The sequence below is a fragment of the Tribolium castaneum genome, chromosome 4 (assembly GCF_031307605.1).
Source record: "Tribolium castaneum strain GA2 chromosome 4, icTriCast1.1, whole genome shotgun sequence".
NCBI lineage: Eukaryota > Metazoa > Arthropoda > Insecta > Coleoptera > Tenebrionidae > Tribolium > Tribolium castaneum.
In genome coordinates this window covers 1,004,492-1,013,161 of record NC_087397.1, presented here as the reverse complement: position 1 = coordinate 1,013,161, position 8,670 = coordinate 1,004,492, and the positions used below count along the sequence as shown (strand labels likewise).

Sequence of the window (8,670 nt, the reverse complement as noted above, 5' to 3'; positions counted from 1 at the left end):
GCAGGAGAAGTAAGTATTTGCACTTTATAATGCCATTGGTATTTTATTATTATTTTATTTTACTATTATTTATTTATATATTTATTTTATTATTATTTTATTTTTATTATTATTTTACTACTACAAGAGCCTGTTCAAGACACACCAAAAAAAATGTAAAAACACCCTGATTTTCAAGGGTAAAAAGCAAAAAAAAAAAAACGTTAAAACACCACCGGTTTTCAAGGTAATCTAAAAAACTAATAAGGCCCCATAGCACACAGCCATTTTTTTAAGGAAAACGCCCTGATTTTCAAGGGCAAACAGAAAAGCAAAAAAAATCGTGGGTCCATAGTGCACACAGCAATTATTTCAAGGATTTTATCTTGTTTTTAAAGGTATATTTAAAAAATAAATATTTCAAGGGTTTTCATAATATATTTAAAAAAGCAAATATTTCAAGGATTTCGGCCTACCAATTCGGCCAAGAAAATTCGGTGTATACCCAAACGGAACCACTAAAATCTGTTCATTTTTGGTTATTTATTTTTAATTGCTTCACATTTTTTTATTGTTCCAACGGATAGAAATTTTATTCTAAGAAATGAAAAGACAGATACATAATTCAAAATGTGATAGTTCTAATAGATTGAATTTAATTAAGATGTATTGAAATTCGATACCTCATTGTATAAAAAATATCAATTTATTTGGAAACAAGGTAATAAAAGAATAATATAGCCCAAATGATTAATCTCTCTAATTTTTTTGAAACTGACGTGTGATAAACCCACATCTTCCTTTCAAACTCATACGTATTGATAAAATCAATGTTGTTTAAACAATTATCAAGAACACCTTGTTTGTGTGATATTATTTATCCTTCACAAGATAATTTTTTTAACAATTCAAATTCTTCTTTATCAAGAATAACTTAAAAAAACTAGATTTTTTTATTTTCAATTGAATTGTAGATAATATTCTCCTTTAAATTTAGGGATATAAATTTTCCAAGCAAACAAACATTAATATATAATACTTTTACTTTATTGTTTATGAAATTGACAAAATTATAACTTTATCTTCCATAAAGAATTCGATACCTCTGTAATTGAGGGCTGCATACGAGGCTCCTCTGCAGCCATCTCAAAATCCTGCACATCGCATGCACAAGAAGCCGGGGCATAGCTTATTGATGCGAAGACTCTATCAACACTAATATTTTTTTCGACCACACGCATTCCAAAAATCATTTCAGTAATATGACGAAACATTTTTTTTAACTCTTCGTCATTATCTGGAAATGGAATGAAGATTTCCTCTCCACTTAAATCGGGAGTCCTATCCTTGATTTTGTAAACCACCCTATACACACATACTGGCTGGCAATTTCTTCTCCATTGAGTGATTTCTTGTATCTTCACATATTTGTATAAGCCCCGCAAAAAATAGTTCTGGATGTCCGCCATCTTTTCCTCATGCGGACAGCCAATTAACCAAGGCAATTCATCTAAATTATTTATACATTAAAAGACAGACACATATGTATTAAAACTTACTACTGCTAATATTCGGATAATTTCCGTAAAATTCTTCTTTGCTACTCATCGTACTTTTAAAGGCGTAAACCAACTCACAATAAACCATTCGACGATTTCATTTCATCGAACGTTTTTCACGGCGGCTACGCGCAGAAGCATAGACGCGCACGCAGTAGAAAGGATAGAAAGAGGGGGCACACGTTGGTTATTTTGTTCTGGGGGTTATTTTATTATTGAAATATTTTTTTGGTGAAATTTTTGTGAGAAATGAATTAATTAAGAAACGATGTTAAACCAATTCGTTTAATACAATTTTCGGTTATTCCAAAATACCTAAGTACCTATATTGGGACAATGAATAAAGTACCAAAATAAAATTTTTCTTCAATAGTTAAAAATAAATAGTTATCGTAATTACAGTTAATTATTTCCGTGATTTATTAGAAAAAATCATATGAAAATAATCACAGACGATTAATTAGTTTTATTATTTGATCGATTAGACCACATTTAAAGCCGAAAACTGTCAAGTCAAATTTATCGGATTTAACTAATGTATTCGAAATATCATCAAATTCATAATACATTTTATCTTTAAAGAAATATAAATTTCTATATCTGAATGCTTTGCTTATGTTTGGAGGTATTCCAGCAAATAATTCTGAAATTAGGCCATTTTTCTTTGACCTAAACAGACACTCATCAAATTCAATATACAACACTTTATCATAAAATATATATGTTTTTCCAGAATAAGTTCTAAATATTGCATCAATTCTTTTGCCTTTTGGTATTCCTAAATTTTCAATAGATTGACCATTATATCCACTTTTAACATTAAAACTTGGAAAATCAATTAAATAATATAAATTTTTAACAACTATTAAAACATCACCTGAAGGTCTTTGATAAATATGTGAAATTTCTTGAAAATCATTTGGCAAAAAATATAAATAATCTGTAATTAATTTCGGTTCTTTGTCATAAGTCATGTCTTTTAAATTGACTAACCAAACATATTTCTTATAAAAAATATACATATGATGATTTGCAATTAAAAATGTATCAATTTCTTTATTAAAATCACATAAATTCACCAAAGGCTCATGAGTCGAAGACGAATTACCAACTGTATCTTTGACTCCTACTTCAGGGACGCTTTGCCAGACTTTGCTTACAGTAGGTTTAACTGTTGTTGTTGGTATTAATTCATATTTTAATCGTTCAGGTCTTCCATATAAATATTGAATTGCCCACATATCGTCTCGAGTTAATTTATCAATATCACCTTTATAATACGCGTACATAATTGAATTATTATTGGCAGAGTGCTCAATACCTAATGTATGTCCGATTTCGTGTAATAATACTGTATAAAAATTAGTTTGATCATCAGGTGTATTACTTGATTCACCAAAATACCAATTTTCTGATTTATCAAAATGAATTCCTAGACATTCATCATTATTTGGAAAGAAGCCATGTGCTAAGACATTACCTTTTCCGTCAAAACTGCTAGAACATATTCCTTTTTGACACCGTGAATTATGATTATGTTGAAACAGCGTATTAGAAAATGAAATAAGTATGTCCGGTTTAACACTATTGTACTCGCCTACGGCGCTGGGCTGGCTGTGCCAGTACTCAAACTTTAAATTTGAAACAGATTCCCATTGATCAAAGGCTTTTTGTGCTAATTCTTTCATCTCGTTTGTAGCTAACGAAAAATACCATTTAAGATTTGTTTTATTCCATTTTTGATAATGAACTCTATAAGCTGTTGGATTATCTTTATTTCCACATCTCGGCTGTTTAATCAAATCAAGTGTTTCTTGATTTAATGTTCCATCAACAGGTAAATTGTAATATTCTTGAAATCTAATTAATGCTTCATTTATTTCTATTAATGATTCAGCATGCGAGGAGGCATTGCCAGGTTTTGTAGATACTGACGCGAAATAGCCAAATTGTTCTAAATAACTCTGAATCTTCGATTCATTCGTCCGAATATTAACATCATCTGAAGTTTTTACAGCAGTGAAAAATAGGAAAAGAATCATATATTTCATTTAATAGTGTAAATTTAAATTAAATCTTCAAAAATAATTATACTATAAGAAATCATCAATTTCCGTTTAAGCGGACTTTTTCTAGGTATTTCTCTCTAGGAAAATAGTTAAAATTACTGACAAATTCCTCTTCACGTAAATTTATTTCTTTTTCGTTTATTTTATCAGCCTTATATAAATGCAATAACTGTCGATAAAATTTATAAACCAACTTATATTCTTCAATTCTTTCTGATATTTTTAACCTCTTATCTAATATTTCTATTACCCCTGCGCCAAGAGATAAACAAACTAGTGGAGGTAGTACTAACGATGATAATCCCGATGCACTAAATAATAATTTACTAATAGATAATCCGATTCCAATTTTATAAAAATATAAGTAACTTTTTCTGTATACATACAAGCGTTTTTGTAGATATGTTTCCATTTATAACATATAGATAATATATTTTTTTAATTACGTTCAAATATTGAAATAGTAGTTTTCTCATTTAAACGACACGGTATCTGTTTAAAAGAATATAATATATCATAAAAATCTTTGCCTCTGTTGACATTAATTATCACATATATACAGTAATGACCACATAAAACAGAAGAATTCATTTGTAACTGCGTGCTATTCCACGCAATATTTTTTCCACTACTTAGTAAATATTTTTTAATTTTTTCTGGTGGAGATATTCCAAAACTGTCAAAATATAAAATATTTCTTAAATATGGTTTGTTTATGTAACATACCCAGTGTGAGCCATAACAATTAGAGGGTTGAAAATTAATTATACCTGATTCATCTTTTCTAATTTTTTTTGGTAACATGTCAATTGCAAAAACACCTCGAAAATTTCGCGTAGCTTCATGAGGCAAACCCGAATTCGTCTTCGACTCATGAAGTGTTTCACACGAATTTTTCATAATATTAGATATTTCTATATTACTTAACCCCTTTTTCCTATCAATTTTATTCCTTGTCCATATGTCTTTGTCTTCGTCTTTGACTCCGGAATCTTTTGATTCCCTCGTGAACCTTTGGTTGACTCTGAGCTGGCGCTGCCGGTCTTCTTTTTTTTTATACCATCTCCAAAGGCTTTTTGTGCTAATTTAGTACCAGCATAACTAGCAGCACCTAACCCCAATGCTTTGGCTACAGCTAACGCTGCAGGAATTAAAGCAGGTAAAAATCCACCTATCTGTGTTGGAGAAAATTTGATATTACAATATTTTTTCTTCTCTTTTTTACACTTTTTAATTTCATCGATCTGATTTTCTCTTAATTTAATAGTATTATTAGGTTTTTCTGTTAAATCGAATCTTATATTACAATCTATTCTTTTTTCTTTACAACTTTGGAGTTTCTTTATTTGATTGGGTGATAAATATACTTTACGAGGATAAATTGCAAAGTCTCCGGCCTAGCTAAGAAAACAAAAGCAAATCAAGTAACTTTTTTTTTTATTTTTCAACATAATCTCCCTCGAGCTGAATGCACTTGGTCCAGCGATGTTCAAGTCCCTTTATGCCGTCTCTATAATCCTTTTCGTCGAGCTCGTCAAAATAAGCATTGGTGGCAGCAATGACTTCACTGTCTGATCCGTATTTCTTTCCAGCGTGAAATTTTTTCAAGTTTGGAAATAGACTGAAGTCCGAGGGAGCCAAGTCTGGCGAGTAGGGCGCATGGGGTACCAATTCGAATCCCAATTCATTAATTTTTTCCATAGCAATAACGGACTTGTGACAGGGGGCGTTATCTTGATGAAACAAAATTTTTTTCTTGACTAGTCCCGGGCGTTTTTCTTGGATTTTTTGTTTCAGCTGGTCCAGCAGGGAAGCATAATATGGGCCGTTGATTGTTTTTCCTTTTTCCAAATAATCTATGAAAAGAATACCCTTAGCATCCCAAAATACTGACGCCATAACTTTTCCGGCCGACCGAACTGTTTTCGCTTTCTTCGGAACGGGTTCCCCCTTTGCAGTCCATTGTTTAGACTGCTGTTTGGTTTCGGGTGAATAATGGTGAATCCACGTCTCATCTACAGTTATAAATCTTCGTAAAAAATCCACCGGATTGTGTTGTAAGCGGGCCAAACACTCCTCAGAAATCATTTTTCTAATCAATTTTTGCTCTGGTGTGAGCAGTCGCGGCACCCATCGCGCAGATAACTTTCTCATATCCAACACTTCAGTTAGGATGTAATGTACCCGCTCCGTTGAAATGCCCACAGCTTCTGCTATCTCTACCAATTTTGACCGGCGATCATTCAAGACAATTTTATGGACTTTTTCTACAATTTCTTTGCACGTAGCGGTTTTTGGTCGTCCTGAACGTGGTGCATCTTCCGTGCTTTTACGACCACGTTTAAAGTCCGCGACCCAAGTTTTAATTGTCGTGTAAGAAGGAGAAGAGTCGCCCAATGTATTGTCCAGTTCAGATTTTATATCCTTTGAGGATAGCCCTTTAATAAAAAAATATTTGATCACTGCACGAATCTCAGTTTGCTCCATTGCGCACAAACACCAAACTACATCGAATTCAAACAACTGGCAAATAATTATTATTTGACAGATGTTTTTGATATTCCAAGGCACGACTGATAAAATATGAAAGAATATAATGCCATAATAAAATCTGCCAAATTTGCATCCTATCTAGGCTAGGCCGGAGACTTTTCAATTTATCCTCGTATAATCATTCATTTATTTAATTAAATAAAACCTCGTTCACTTCATTTCCAAATAAATCTTTTCATCTATGATATTCATATTTGCAATTCTTTGAGATTCAACTACGGCATACATATAGTAATTAACATTTTGATAATCTTTTAATGTCCAATTAACTTCTAGTTCAGATGATTTTGTTTTACTAAATAAATTTTCATCATTTTCTCTTGTTACATCAAAAGCAACAACTAAATAGAGGTTACAAAAATCTTTATAGCTAACGCACGTGCCTTCATCCAAATCTTTTTTATAATTACAAGAGAGGAATGCGGCATACAATCGTTGTAAATCCTCATTATTCACCTGATATTCATAAGTAGGATGTTGGGTACCATTGATTTTAATATTTATTCTTTCTAAATTCATATTATCAAAAATCATCATTGACTTGGTAAAATTATCGTTTCGTTCGGCTCTAGAAAAAACTATAAAAACTCTAGATATTTTATTTTGATTATTTACAACGCGCCAGTTTCCACTTCCAGAAGACCACAAATTACTACGGTAACAGTTAAGCGCATTCCATCCACAAAGAAAGTTAGATTTGCTAACTAATAATGAAGATAATATTTTTTCAGTTTCTAATGAGGGTTTTACTATAGGGATCCACAAACTAATATCAGATATTTCATAATCATAAGTTCCATCAACTTTAGCGTGTAATATATTTTTTACCCTATTTTTACGTAATTCAATGCGAATTTTTCCATTCAAAACTTTGTTACAGTCTCGTACAAACCGGAAAATTTTAGATAAAGGAATAAATTTTGTAATAGTTTTTTCATCTTTTGTTAACAACCATCTCTCTAAATATCCTTTATTGAATGCAGAATTATTTGTGATTTTTGAAATAATAGTTTTTATATCAACGTCTAAATCTTTAAATTTTACCGATTTATCTTGCGCCTCATATTTGTATTGAGACGTATCTGCTGAATCTGCTGTGTCTGGATACCAACACAATTGTGATGCTGAAGTATCAGAAACATCTCCAGAAAATTCAATCAGATTTGAAATTAACGTAGCAACACCCACATAATTTGTTTCTTCTATTAATACCTCTTCATAGAATAGCCTCACATAGTCAAAATCATTTATCCCGTTATTTGATATAGTTGCATAATTATTTGGATTGCTTTTAATTTTAGATTTGACAAAAATATAAGCACCTGATAAATGTTTCCATCCGCTTATGTTAGTTTCCAGCGTATACTGTTCAAGTTCTTTCACATTGATATTACTTTCTCTTATTTCATTGTAAGTATAACTTTTTGTTGATTCATCGGTTACAGGCATTTCATCAATACGCCATAAATTGTCCACAACGCTTTCCATTTATTTAAATAAAAAGAAGTCTGATGAAATCAGCCCTAGAGCGTCCCTGAAAGGGACTACGGCTCCGCAGGCCAAAGGCGAAGTCTTTTAAGAAACTTAAGCATTCAGCAGATTTTTAATAATCTCCTTTGATTTTTTAGTTAATCGATTCGCCCTGCCTGTCTTAGCCTTTTTCAATCCGTCGCCTCGTAAATGTTCATTCATCGATTTTTCTTTCATTTTGTTTAGAATTGGATTTATAATTTCTTCTTTATAAGTAGAAAACGGCGGCGATTTTACGTATGTAGACGCTATATTTTTAATCCCTGAAGTCACACCTTGAATGATATCCTCTTTATTATTTTTCCAAAAAGGTTTTAATATATTACGATATAAAAAGCCTAATGCAGGTATAGCAAATTTTTTTATAGATTGAAAAATATTTCCACCTCTAATATCTCTATGATATTTAAGACCAAACCCATATTGTTTCGGAAATAATTGTTTTCTATGAACGACAAGTGCCATTTATTCTACAAGAAAGACTTACTGAATATCTAGAACAAAATTTAAGCACTCTCCATTAAAATTTATCAACTGATTTAGCTGATTTGTAACGGAAATGCGAATATTAAATATATAATCCGTACGATTAATTGGTAAATATTTCGGATGCGTCGGTTCAATATTAATTAAAGATCTAGGTGAAATATTTGGAGTAAAAGCGTATATAACATCACTTTTGAGATTATTTTGATAACTAGATGAAACTAGGGAGCAGTGAATCAAGATTTGATCAATATCTTTGGTGATATTACCAATTTTTGTTGCATAGTTTATTCCTTCTTTATATATTTTTTTATCAAATCCTAAAAGATCATGTATCTTACCGTGGGAAAAGTCAATTTCATAGTCTTTGTTGCGTATAATTAGCATAAAACGATTAGTTGCATAATTTACATCAAAATAAAACGGGGGTGTTTCAAACGTTCCAAAATATTCTTGGATATAATTATTTAATTCATTTTCATCGTACAAACCAT

At 31.2% G+C, this 8,670-nt stretch overlaps 1 long non-coding RNA gene and 1 other non-coding gene across 2 annotated transcripts; one reads left to right on the top strand and one right to left on the bottom strand.

The window, feature by feature from the left end:
- Positions 1-15: 15 nt before the first annotated feature.
- Positions 16-1,355, top strand: LOC135265898 (uncharacterized). Its single transcript, XR_010333759.1, has 2 exons — positions 16-226; positions 277-1,355. It is a non-coding gene; the product is annotated as an uncharacterized LOC135265898 (long non-coding RNA).
- On the bottom strand, positions 1,005-1,697 carry LOC659568 (uncharacterized). Its single transcript, XR_010333758.1, has 2 exons — positions 1,539-1,697; positions 1,005-1,489 (listed from the first exon to the last, which is right to left on the bottom strand). It is a non-coding gene; the product is annotated as an uncharacterized LOC659568 (transcript).
- Positions 1,698-8,670: the final 6,973 nt, after the last annotated feature.